The sequence below is a fragment of the Schistocerca serialis genome, chromosome 7, assembly GCF_023864345.2.
Source record: "Schistocerca serialis cubense isolate TAMUIC-IGC-003099 chromosome 7, iqSchSeri2.2, whole genome shotgun sequence".
Classification (NCBI taxonomy): domain Eukaryota; kingdom Metazoa; phylum Arthropoda; class Insecta; order Orthoptera; family Acrididae; genus Schistocerca; species Schistocerca serialis.
The window spans coordinates 627186038-627200674 of record NC_064644.1 but is presented as its reverse complement, the minus strand read 5'-3'; positions in this window follow the sequence as shown (position 1 = coordinate 627200674).

The following is a 14637-nucleotide window of genomic DNA, read 5'->3' as shown; positions in this document are numbered from 1 at the left end:
CAGGGAGATCAGTATTGGATTCCGATGAACTACTGCAGCTTTACTCTATCACTTGGACCTTCACATTGCCGATGAGACACAGAAAATGCGTCAGGATTTAATACGAAAGACACAATGCCGACTCAAGTACAAGAAGAGTAAATCTTCTCATTGTTTGAGGTTTGCTTTGGGCGTTTCCTGGGAGATAAGTATTAGATTCCGATGCACTAATGCATCTTTACTCTATCCCTTGGACTTCACATTGACGATGAAACACCAAAGTTGCGTCTGGATTTAATACAAAAGACACAATGCCGATTTAAGTACAAGAAGAGTAAATCTTCTCATTGTTTGTGGTTTGCTTTGAGCGTTTCCTGGGAGATCTGTATTAGATTCAGACGCACTCCTGCAGCTTTACTCCATCCCTTGACGATGAAACACGGAAATTGCTTGGGTATATAATACAAAACGCACAATGCCGACTTAAGTAATAGATGAGTAAATCTTCTCATTGTTTGTGGTTTGATTTGAGCGTTTCCTGGGAGTTAAGTATCAGATTCCGATGCACTAATGCAGCTTTACTCTATCCCTTGGTCCTTCACATTGACGATGAAACACAGAAATTGCGTCGGGATCAAATACAAAAGGCACAATGCAGACTTAAGTACAAGAAGAGTAAATCTTCTCATTGTGTGTGGTTTCCTTTGAGCGTTTCCAGGGAGTTCAGTATTAGATTCCGATGCACTACTGCAGCTTTACTTTATCCCTTGGACCTTCTCATTGACGATGAAATACAGAAATTGTTTCGGGACTTAATACAATAGGCACAATGCCGACTTAAGTACAAGAATAGTAAATCTTCTCATCGTTTGTGGTTTTCTTTGATCGTTTCCTGGGAGATCAGTATGAGATTCCGATACACTACAGCAGCTTTACTGTATGCCTTGGACCTTCACATTGACGATTAAACACAGTAATTGCGTCGGGATTTAATACAAAAGGCACAATGCCGACTTAGGTAAAAGTAGAGTAAATCTTCTCATTGTTTGTGGTTAACTTTGAGTGTTTCCAGGGAGATCAGTATTGGATTCCGATGCACTACTGCAATTTTACTGTATCCCTTGCACCTTCACATTGCCGATGAAACACAGAAATTACGTCGTGCTTTAATGCAAAAGGCACAATGCTGACTTAAGTACAAGAAGAGTAAATCTCATTGTTTGTGGTTAGGTTTGAGCGTTTCCTAGGGGATCAGTATTTCATTCCGATGCACTACTGCAGCTTTACTCTACCCCTTGGACCTTCACGTTGACGATGAAACACAGAAATTGCGTCGGGATTTAATACAAACGTCACAATGCCGACTTTAGTACAAGAAGAGTAAATCTTCTCATTGCCTGTGGTTTGGTTTTATCGTTTCCTGGTAGATCAGTATGAGATTACGATGCACTACAGCAGCTTTACTCTGTCCCTTACACCTTCACGTTGACGATGAAACACAGAAATTGCGTCGGGGTTTAATACAAAAGGCACAATGCCGGCTTAATTATAAGAAGAGTAAATCTCCTCATTGTTTATTGTTTGCTTTTAGCGTTTCCTAGGAGAACTGTATAAGATTCTGATGCACTACAGCAGCTTTACTCTATCCCTTGGACCTTCAAATTGACGATGAAACACAGTAAAACCACCGGACTTAATTTAAAAGCACAATGCCTACTTAAGTACAAGAAGTGTAAATCCTCTCATTGTTTGTGGTTTGCTTTGAGCGTTTCCTGAGAGATCTGTAATTGATTCCGATGCACTACTGCAGATTTACTCTATCCCTTGGACCTTCACATGACGTTGAAACACAGAAATTGCGTCGTGATTTAATACAAAAGTCACAAAGCTGACTTAAGTACAAGAGGAGTATATAATCTCATTGTTTGTGGTTTGCGTGGAGCGTTTCCTGGGGGAGTAGTATTCCATTCCGATGCACTACTGCAGCTTTGCCCTATCCCTTGGACGTTCACATTGACGATGAAACACAGAAATTGCGTCGGAATTCAATACAAAAGCACAATGCCGAGTTAAGTACAAGAAGAGTAAATGTTCTAATTTTTTGTGGTTTCCTTTGCCTTTCCTGGGAGATCAGTGTTAGATTGCGATGCACTACTGCAGCTTTACTCTATCCCTTGGACCTTCACATTCACGATGGAACTCAGAAATTGCGTCGGGGCTTAATACAAAAGGCACAATGCCGACTTAATTACAAGAAGAGTAAATCTTCTCATTGTTTGTGGTTTGCTTTGAGCGTTTCCTGTGAGATCAGTATTAGTTTGCGATGCACTACTGCAGCTTTACTCTATTCCTTGGACTTTCTAATTGACGATGAAATACAGAAATTGAGTCGGGATTTAATACAATAGCCTCAATGCCGACTTAAGTACAAGAAGAGTAAATCTTCTCATTGTTTGAGGTTTGCTTTGAGCGTTTCCTGGAAGATCTGTATTAGATTCCGATGCATTACTGTAGCATTCCTCAATCCCTTGGACCTTCTCCTTGACGATGAAATACAGAAATTGCTTCGGGATTGAATACAAAGGGCACAATGCCGACTTAAGTACAAGAAGAGTAAATCTTCTCGTCGTTTGTGGTTTGCATTGAGCGTTTCCTGGGAGATCAGTATTAGATTCAGACGCACTCCTGCAGCTATACTCCATCCCTTGACGATGAAACACGGAAATTGCGTGGGTATATAATACAAAACGCACAATGCCGACTTAAGTAATAGATGAGTATATCTTCTCATTGTTTGTGGTTTGCTTTGAGCGTTTCCTGGGAGATAAGTATCAGATTCCGATGCACTAATGCAGCTTCACTCTATCCCTTGGACCTTCACATTGACGATGAAATACAGAAATTGCGTCGGGATCAAATACAAAAGGCACAATGCAGACTTAAGTACAAGAACAGTAAATCATCTCATTGTGTGTGGTTTCCTTTGAGCGTTTCCAGGGAGTTCAGTATTAGATTCCGATGCACTACTGCAGCTTTACTCTATCCCTTGGACCTTTTCATTGACGATGAAATACAGAAATTGTTTCGGGATTTAATACAATAGGCACAATGCCGACTTAAGTACAAGAAGAGTAAATATTCTCATCGTTTGTGGTTTTCTTTGATCGTTTCCTGGGAGATCAGTATGAGATTCCGATACACTACAGCAGCTTTACTGTATCCATTGGACCATCACATTGACGATTAAACACAGTAATTGCGTCGGGATTTAATACAAAAGGCACAATGCCGACTTAGGTAAAAGTAGAGTAAATCTTCTCATTGTTTGTGGTTAACTTTGAGTGTTTCCAGGGAGATCAGTATTGGATTCCGATGCACTACTGCAGCTTCACTGTATCCCTTGCACCTTCACATTGCCGATGAAACACAGAAATTGCGTCGGGATTTAATACGAAAGACACAATGCCGACTCAAGTACAAGAAGAGTAAATCTTCTCATTGTTTGAGGTTTGCTTTGAGCGTTTCCTGGGAGATCAGTATTAGATTCCGATGCATTACTGCAGCATTCCTCTATCCCTTGGACCTTCTTCTTGACGATGAAATACAGAAATTGCTTCGGGATTGAATACAAAGGGCACAATGCCGACTTAAGTACAAGAAGAGTAAATCTTCTCGTCGTTTGTGGTTTGCATTGAGCGTTCCCTGGGAGATCAGTATTAGATTCAGACATACTCCTGCAGCTTTACTCCATCCCTTGCACGTTCTCATTGACGATGAAACACGGAAATTACGTCGTGATTTAATACAAAAGCCACAATGCCGACTTAAGTACAAGAAGTGTAAATCTTCTCATTGTTTGTGGTTTGCTTTGAGCGTTTCCTGGGTGATCAGTATTAGATTCCGATGCACTACTAAAGCTTTACTCTATCCTTTGGACCCTCTCATTGACGATGAAATACAGAAATCGCGTCGGGATTTAATACAAAAGGCAAAATGCCGACTCAAGTACAAGAAGAGTAAATCTTCTCATTGTTTGTGGTTTCCTTTGCGCGTTTCCTGGGATACCAGTATTAGATTTAGATGCACTACTGCAGCTTTACTCTATCCCTTGTACCTTCTCATTGACGATGAAATACAGAAATTGCGTCAGGATTTAATACAAAATGCATAATGCCGACATAAGTTCAAGGAGAGTATATATTCTCATTGTTTGTGGTTTGCTTTGAGCGTTTCCAGGGGGATCAGTCTCAGATTCCGATGCACTACTGCAGCTTTACTCTATCCCCAGGACCTTCACATTGACGATGAAACACAGAAATTGCGTCGGGATTTAATACAAATGGCACAATGCCGACTTAAGTACAAGAAGAGTAAATCTTCTCCTTGCTTGTGGTTTTCTTTGATCGTTTCCTGGGAGATCAGTATGAGATTCCGATGCACTACAGCAGCTTTACTGTATCCCTTGGACCTTCACATTAACAATGAAACACAGAAATTGCGTCGGGGCTTAATACAAAAGGCACAATGCCGACTTAATTACAAGAAGAGTTAATCTTCTCATTGTTTGTTGTTTGCTTTCAGCGTTTCCTGGGAGATAAGTATTAGATACCGATGCACTACTGCAGATTTACTCCATCCCTTGGACCTTCACATTGACGATTAAACACAGTAATTCCGTCGGGAATTAATACAAAAGGCACAATGCCGACTTAGGTACAATTAGAGTAAATCTTCTCATTGTTTGTGGTTAACTTTGAGTGTTTCCAGGGAGATCAGTATTGGATTCCGATGCACTACTGCAGCTTTACTGTATCCCTTGCACCTTCACATTGCCGATGAAACACAGAAATGGAGTCGGGATTTAATACGAATGACACAATGCCGACTCAAGTACAAGAAGAGTAAATCTTCTCATTGTTTGAGGTTTGCTTTGAGCGTTTCCTGGGAGATCAGTATTAGATTCCGATGCATTACTGCAGCATTCCTCTATCCCTTGGACCTGCTCCTTGACGATGAAATACAGAAATTGCTTCGGGATTGAATACAAAGGGCACAATGCCGACTTAAGTACAAGAAGAGTAAATTTTCTCGTCGTTTGTGGTTTGCATTGAGCGTTCCCTGGGAGATCAGTATTAGATTCAGTCGCACTCCTGCAGCTTTTCTATATCCCTTGGACGTTCACATTGACGATGAAACAAAGAAATTGCGTCGGGATTTAATACAAAGAGGCACAATGCCGACTTAAGTACAAGAAGAGTAAATCTTCCCATTGTTTCTGGATTGCTTTGAGCGTTTCCTGGGAGATCAGTATTAGATTCCGATGCCCTACTGCAGCTTTACTCTATCCCTTGGACCTTCACATTGACGATGAAACACAGAAATTGCGTCGGGATTAAATACAAAAGGCACAATGCAGACTTAAGTACAAGAACAGTAAATCTTCTCATTGCGTGTGGTTTCCTTTAAGCGTTTCCAGGGAGATCAGTATTAGATTTCGATTCACTACTGCAGCTTTACCCTTTATCTTGGACCTTCACACTGTCGTGAAACACAGAAATTGTGTCGGGATTTAATACAAAAGGCTCAATTCTGACTTAAGTACAAGAAGAGTAAATCTTCTGAATGTTTGTGGATTGCTTTGAGCGTTTCCTGCGAGATGAGTAATAGATTCCGATGCAGTACTGCAGCTTTACTCTATCACTTGGACCTTCACATTGACGATGAAACACAGAAATTGCATCGGGAATTAATAAAAAAAGGCACAATGCCGACTTAAGTACAAGAAGAGTAAATATTCTCATTGTTTGTGGTTTGCTATGAGAGTTTCCTGGGAGATCAGTATTACATTCCGATGCATTACTCCAGCTTTACTGTATCCCTTGGGCCTTCACATTGACGATGAAACACAGAAATTGCGTCGGGATTTGATACAAAAGGCACAATGCCGACTTAAGTACAAGAAGAGTAAATATTCTCATTGTTTGTGGTTTGCTTTCAGTGTTCCCTGGGAGATCACTGTTAGATTCCGAAGCACTACTGCAGCTTTACTCTGTCCCTTAGACCTTCTCATTGACGACGAAACACGGAATTTGCGTGGGTATATAATACAAAACGCACAATGCCGACTTAAGTAATAGAAGAGTAAACTTCTCATTGTCTGTGGTTTCCTTTGAGCGTTTCCTGGGAGATAAGTATCATATTCCGATGCACTAATGCAGCTTTACACTATTCCTTGGACCTTCACATTGACGATGAAACACAGACGTTGCGTCGGGATTTAATACAAAAGACACAATGCCGATTTAAGTACAAGAAGAGTAAATCTTCTCATTGTTTGTGGTTTGCTTTGAACGTATCCTGGGAGATCAGTATTAGTTTCCGATGCACTACTGCAGCTTTACTCTATCCCTTGGACCTTCTCATTGACGATTAAATACAGAAATTGTTTGGAGATTTAATACAATAGGCACAATGCCGACTTAAGTACAAGAAGAGTAAAACTTCTCATCGTTTGTGGTTTAAATTAGCGTTTCCTGGGAGATCATTATTATATTCCGACCCACTCCTGCAGCTTAACTCTATCCCTTGGACCTTCACATTGATGATGAAACATAGAACTTGCATCCGGATTTAATACAAAAGGCGTAATGCCGACCTAAGTACAAGAAGTGTAAATCTTATCATTGTTTGTGGTTAGCTTTGAGCGTTGCCGAGGGGATCAGTATATGATTCCGATGCACTACTGCAACTTTATTCTACCCCTTGGACCTTCTCATTGACGATGAAACACAGAACTTGCGTCGGGATTTAATACAAAATGCACAATGCCGACTTAATTACAAGAAGAGTAAATCTTCTCATTGTTTGTGGTTTGCTTTGAGCGTTTCCTAGGAGATCAGTATTAGATTCCGATGCACTACTACAGATTTACTCTATCCCTTGAACCTTCACATTGACGATGAAACACAGATATCACGTCGTGATTTAATACAAAATGCACAATGCCGACATAAGTACAAGAAGAGTAATCTTCTCGATGTTTGTGGTTTGCTTTGAGCGTTTCCAGGGAGATCAGTATTAGATACCGATGCACTACTAAAGCTTTACTCTACCCTTTGGATCTTCTCATAGACGATGAAATACAGAAATTGCGTCGGGATTTAATACAAAAGGCACAATGCCGACTTAAGTACAAGAAGAGTAAATCTTCTCATTGTTTGTTGTTTGCTTTCAGCGTTTCCTGGGAGATAGGTATTAGATTCGGATGCACTACTGCAGCATTCCTCTATCCCTTGGACCTTCTCCTTGACGATGAAATACAGAAATTGCTTCGGGATTGAATACAAAGGGCACAATGCCGACTTAAGTACGAGGAGAGTAAATCTATTCGGCGTTTGTGGTTTGCATTGAGCGTTCCCTGGGAGATCAGTATTAGATTCAGACACACTCCTGCAGCTTTACTCCATCCCTTGGACGTTCACATTGACGATGAAACACAGAAATTGCGTCGGGATGTAATACAAAGGGCACAATGCCGACTTAAGTACAAGAAGAGTAAATCTTCCCATTGTTTCTGGATTGCTTTGAGTGTTTCCTGGGAGATCAGTATTAGATTCCGATGCCCTACTGCAGCTTTACTCTACCCCTTGGACCTTCACATTGACGATGAAACACAGAAATTGCGTCGGGATTAAATACAAAAGGCACAATGCAGTCATAAGTACAAGAAAAGTAAATCTTCTCATTGTGTGTGGTTTGCTTTGAGCGTTTCCAGGGAGATCAGTATTAGATTTCGGTGCACTACCGCAGCTTTACCCTTTCCCTTGGTCCTTCACATTGTCGATGAAACACAGAAATTGCGTCGGGATCTAATACGAAAGGCACAATTCCGACTTAAGTAAAAGAATAGTAAATCTTCTCATTGTTTGTGGTTTGCTATGAGCGTTTCCTGGGAGATCATTATTACATTCAGATGCATATCTCCAGCTTTACTCTATCCCTTGGACCTTCACATTGACGATGAAACACAGAAATTGCGTCGGGATTAAATACAAAAGGCACAATGCAGTCATAAGTACAAGAAAAGAAAATCTTCTCATTGTGTGTGGTTTGCTTTGAGCGTTTCCAGGGAGATCAGTATTAGATTCCGATGCCCTACTGCAGCTTTACTCTATCCCTTGGACCGTCTCATTGTCGATGAAATACAGAAATTCCGTCGAGATTTAATAAAAAAGGCATAATGCCGAAATAAGTTCAAGAAGAGTATATCTTCTAATTGTTTGTGGTTTGCTTTGAGCGTTTCCTGGCGATCAGTATAAGATTCCGATGCACTACTGCAGCTTTACTCTATCCCCAGGACCTTCACTTTGACGATGAAACACAGAAATTGCATCGGGATTTAATACAAAAGGCACAATGCCGACTTAAGTACAAGTAGAGTAATTCTTCTCATTGTTTGTGGTTAACTTTGAGCGTTTCCAGGGAGATCAGTATTGGATTCCGATGCACCACCGCAGCTTTACTGTATCCCTTGCACCTTTACATTGCCGATGAAACACAGAAATTGTGTCGGGATTTAATACGAAAGACACAATGCCGACTCAAGTACAAGAAGAGTAAATCTTCTCATCGTTTGTGGTTTGCATTGGGCGTTCCCTGTGAGATCAGTATTAGATTCAGGCGCACTCCTGCAGCTTTACTCCATCCCTTGGACGTTCACATTGACGTTGAAACACAGAAATTGCGTCGCGATTTAATACAAAAAGGAACAATGCCGACTTAAGTACAAGAAGAGTAAATCTTCCCATTGTTTCTGGATTGCTTTGAGCGTTTCCTGGGAGATCAGTATTAGATACTGATACCCTACTGCAGGTTTACTCTATCCCTTGGACGTTCACCTTGACGATGAAACACAGAAATTGCGTCGGGATTTAATACAAAAGACACAATTCCGTCTTAAGTACAAGAAGAGCAAATCTTCTTAATGTTTGTGGATTGCTTTGAGCGTTTCCTGGGAGATGAGTATTAGATTCCGAAGCACTAATGCAGCTTTACTCTGTCCCTTAGACCTTCATATTGACGATGAAACACGGAAATTGCTTGGGTATATAATACAAAACGCACAATGCCGACTTAAGTACAAGAAGATTAAATCTTCTCATTGTTTGTTGTTTCCTTTTATCGTTTCCTGGGAGATCAGTATTAGATTCCGATGCACTGCTGCAGCCTTACTCTTTCCCTTGGACCTTCACATTGACGATGAAACACAGAAATTGTGTCGGGATTTAATACAAAAGGCACAATGCTGACTTAAGTACAAGAAGTGTAAATCCTCTCATTGTTTGTGGTTTGCTTTGAGCGTTCCTGGGAGATCAGTATTAGATTCCGATGCACTACTGCAGATTTACTCTATCCCTGGAACCTTCACATTGACGATAAAACACAGAAATCACGTCGTGATTTAATACAAAAGGGACAATGCCGACTTAAGTACAAGAAGAGTAAATCTTCTCGATGTTTGTGGTTTGCTTTGAGGGTTTCCTGGGAGATCAGTATTAGATTCCGATGCACTACTAAAGCTTTACTCTATACTTTGGACCTTCTCATAGACGATGAAATACAGAAATTGCGTCGGTATTTAATAGAAAAGGCACAATGCCGACTTAAGTACAAGAAGAGTAAATCTTCACATGTTTTTTGGTTTGCTTTGAGCGTTTCCTGGGAGATCAGTATTAGATTCCGATGCACTACTGCAGCTTTACTCTATCCCTTGTACCTTCTCATTGACGATGAAATACAGAAATTGCGTCGGGATTTAATACAAAATGCATAATGATGACATAAGTTCAAGAAGAGTATATCTTCTCATTGATTGTGGTTTGCTTTGAGCGTTTCCTGCGGGATCAGTATTAGATTCAGACGCACTCCTGCAGCTTTACTCCATCCCTTGGACGTTCACATTGACGATGAAACACAGAAATTGCGTCGGGATTTCATACAAAAGGCACAATGCAGACTTAAGTACAAGAAAAGTAAATCTTACCATTGTTTCTGAATTGCTTTGAGTGTTTCCTGGGAGATCAGTATTAGATTCAGATGCCCTACTGCAGCTTTACTCTATCCCTTGGACCTTCACATTGACGATGAAACACAGAAATTGCGTCGGGTTAAAATACAAAAGGCACAAAGCAGTCTTAAGTACAAGAAAAGCAAATCTTCTCATTGTGTGTGGTTTGCTTTGAGCGTTTCCAGGGAGATGAGTATTAGATTTCGATGCACTACTGCAGCTTTACCCTTTCCCTTGACCCTTCACATTGTCGATGAAACACAGAAATTGGGTCGGGATTTAATACGAAAGGCACAATTCCGACTTAAGTACAAGAAGAGTAAATCTTCTCAATGTTTGTGGATTGCTTTGAGCGTTTCTTGGGAGATGAGTGTTAGATTCCGATGCAGTACTGCAGCTTTACTCTATCACTTGGACCTACACATTGACGATGAAACACAAAAATTGCGTCGGGAATTAATAAAAAAGGCACAATGCCGACTTAAGTACAAGAAGTGTAAATCTTATCATTGTTTGTGGTTAGCTTTGAGCATTGCCTAGGGGATCAGTATATGATTCCGATGCACGACTGCAGCTTTATTCTACCCCTTGGACTTTCACATTGTCGATGAAACACATAACTTGCGTCGGGATTTAATACAAAATGCACAATCCGACTTAAGTACAAGAAGAGTAAATCTTTTCGTTGTTTGTGGTTTGCTTTGAGCGTTTCCTGGGAGTTCAGTATTAGATTTCGAAGCACTACTAAAGCTTTACTCTATCCTTTGGACCTTCTCATTGAAGATGAAATACAGAAATTACGTCGGGATTAAATACAAAAGGCACAATGCCGACTTAAGTACAAGAAGAGTCAATCTTCTCATTCTTTGTGGTTTGCTTTGAGCGATTCCTGGGAGATCAGTATTATATTCCGATGCAATGCTGCAGATTTACTCTATCCCCTGGGCCTTCACATTGACGATGAGACACATAAATTGCGTCGGAATTTAATACAAAAGGAACAATGCTGACTTAAGTACAAGAGGAGTGTATCTTCACATTGTTTGTGGTTTGTTTTGAGCGTTTCCAGGGGGATTAGTATTAGATTCCCATGCACTACTGCAGTTTTACTCCATCCCTTGGACCTTCGCATTGACGATGAAACACAGAAATTGCGTCGGGATTTAATACAAAAGGTACAATGCCGACTTAAGTACAAGAAGAGTAAATCTTCTCAATGTTTGTGGTATGATTTGATCGTTTCCTGGGAGATCAGTATTAGATTCCGATGCACTACTGCAGCTTTACTCTATCCCTTGAACCTTCACATTGACGATGAATCACAGATATTGCGTCGGGATTTAATACAAATAACACAATGTCGACTTAAGTACAAGAAGTGTAAATCTTCTCATTGTTTGTGGTTGGAATTAAACGTTTACTGGGAGATCAGTATTAGTTTCCGATGCGCTACTGCTGCATTACTCTATCCCTTGGTCCTTCACATTGTCGATGAAACACAGAAATTGCGTCGGTATATAATGCAAAAGGCACAATGCCGGCATAAGTACAAGATGAGTAAGTCTTCTCATTGTTTGTGGTTTGCTTTGATCGTTTCCTGGGAGATCAGTATTAGATTCCGATGTACTGCTGCAGCTTTACTCTAACAATTGGACCTTCACATTGACGATGAAACACAGAAATTGCGACTGGAATTAATACAAAACGCACAATGACGACTTGAGTACGAGAAGAGTAAATCTTCTAATTGTTTGTGATTTGCTTTGAGCGTTTCCTAGGGGATCAGTAATAGATTCCGATGCACTATTGCAGCTTTACTCTATCCCTTGGACCCTCTTATTGACGATGATACACAGAAATAGCGTCGGGATTTAATACAAACGGCACAATGGCGACTTAAGTACAAGAAGAGTAAATGTTCTCATTTTTGTGGTTTCCTTTGCCTTTCCTGGGAGATCAGTTTTAGATTCCGATGCACTACAGCAGCTTTACTCTATCCCTTGGACCATCGCATTGACTATCAAACACAGAAATTGCGTCGGGATTTAATACAATAGGCACAATGTCGACTTACGTACAAGAATAGTAAATTCATCTCATTGTTTGTGGTTTCCTTTGCCTTTCTTGGGAGATCAGTGCTAGATTCCGATGCACTACTGTAGATTTACTCTATCCCTTGGACCTTCACGTTGACGATGAAACACAGAAATAGTGGCGGGATTTAGTACAAAGCGCACAAATCCGAATTAAGTACAAGAAGAGTAAATCTTCTCATTGTTTTTGGTTTGCTATTAGCGTTTCCTTGGAGACCAGTATTAGATTCCGATGCACTTCTGCAGCTTTACTCGATCACTTGGACCTTCACAGCGACGATGAAACACAGTAATTGCGTCAGGATTTAATACAAAAGGCACAATGCCGACTTAAGTACAAGAAGATTAAATCTTCTCATTGTTTGAGGTTTACTTTGATCGTTTCCTACGAAATCAGTATTGGATTCCGATTCACTACTGCAGCTTTACTCTATGCCTTTGACTTTTACATTGACGATGAAATACAGAAATTGCATCGGGATTTAGTACTAAACACACAGTGCTGACTTAAGTAGTAGAGAAGTATATCTTCTCATTGTTTGTGGTTTGCTTTGAGAGTTTTCTTGGGGATCAGTATTAGATTCCGATGCACTACTGCAGCTTTACTCTATCCCTTGGACCTTCACATTGACGATGAAACACAAAAAATTGCGTCGGGATTTAATACAAAAGCCACAATGCCGATGTAAATACAAGAAGGGTAAATCTTCTCATTTGTTGTGGTTTGCTTAGATCGTTTCATGGTAGATCAGTAATAGATCCGATGCACTACAGCAGCTTTACTCTATGCCTTGAACCTCCACATTGACGATGAAACACAGAAATTGGGTCGGGATTTAAATCAAAAGGCACAATGCCGACTTAAGTTCAAGAAGAGTAAATCTTCACATTGTTTGTGGTTTGCTTCTAGCGTTTCCTAGGGGATCAGTATTAGATTCCGATGCACTGCTTCAGCTTTACTCTATACCTTGGACCTTCACATTGACGATGAAACACAGAAATTGCGTCGGGATTTAATACAAAATGCACAAAGCCGACTTAAGTACAAGTAGAGTAAATCTTCTCATAGTTTGTGGTTTGCCTTGAGCGTTTCCTGGGGGATCAGTATCAGATTACGTCGCACAACTGCAGCTTTACTCTATCCCCCGGACCTTCAAATTGACGATGAAACACAGAAATTGCGTCGGGTTTTAAAACAAAATGCACAATGCCGACTTAAGTACAAGAAGAGTAAATCATCTCATTGATAGTGGTTTGCTTTGATCGCTTACTGGGAGATCAGTATTAGATTCCGATGCACTACTGCGGCGTTACTCTATCCCTTGGACCTTCACATTGACGATGAAACACAGAAATAGCGTCGGGATTTAATACAAAAGTCACAATGGCGACTTAAGTACAAGTAGAGTAAATCTTCGCATTGTTTGTGGCTTGCTTTGAGCGTTTCCTGGGGGATAAGTATTAGATTCCAATGCACTACTGCAGCTTTACTCTATACCTTTTACCTTCACATTGATAATGAAATACAGAATTTGCATCCGGATTTAATACAAAAGGCACAATGCCGACCTTAGTACAAGAAGTGTAAATCTTATCACTGTTTGTGGTTAGATCTGAGCGCTTCCTAGGGGATCAGTATATGTTTGCAATGCACTACTGCAGCTTTATTCTACTCCTTGGACCTTCACGTTGACGATGAAACACAGAAATAGTGGCGGGATTTAGTACAAAGCGCACAATTCCGAATTAAGTACAAGAAGAGTAAATCTTCTCATTGTTTGTGGTTTGCTTTGGGCGTTTCCTAGGAGATCAGTATTAGATTCCGAAGCACTACTGCAGATTTACTCTATTTCTTGAACCTTCACATTGACGATGAAACTCAGAAATTACGTCGTGATTTAATACTAAAGGAACAATGCCGACTTAAATACAAGAAGAGTAAATCTTCTCATTGTTTGTGGTTTGCTTTGAGCGTTTCCAGGGAGATCAGTATTAGATTCCGATGCTCTACTAAAGCTTCCCTCTACCCTTTGGACCTTCTCATTGACGATGAAATACAGAAATGGCGTCGGGATTTAATACAAAAGGCACAATGCCGACTTAAGTAAAAGAAGAGTAAATCTTCTCATTGTTTGTGGTTTGCTTTTAGCGTTTCCTGGGAGATCAGTATTAGATTCCGATGCACTACTGCACCTTTACTCTATCCCTTGGACCATCTCATTGACGATGAAATACAGAAATTTCGTCGGGATTTAATACAAAAGGCATAATGCTGACATAAGTTTAAGAAGAGTATATCTTCTCATTGTTTGTGGTTTGCTTTGAGCGTTTCCTGGGGGATCAGTATCAGATTCCGATGCACAACAGCAGCTTTACTCTATCCCCTGGACCTTCCCATTGACGATGAAACACAGAAATTGCGTCAGGATTTAATACAAAAGGCACAATGCCAACTTAAGTACAAGAAGAGTCAATCTTCTCATCGTTTGTGTTTTGCAT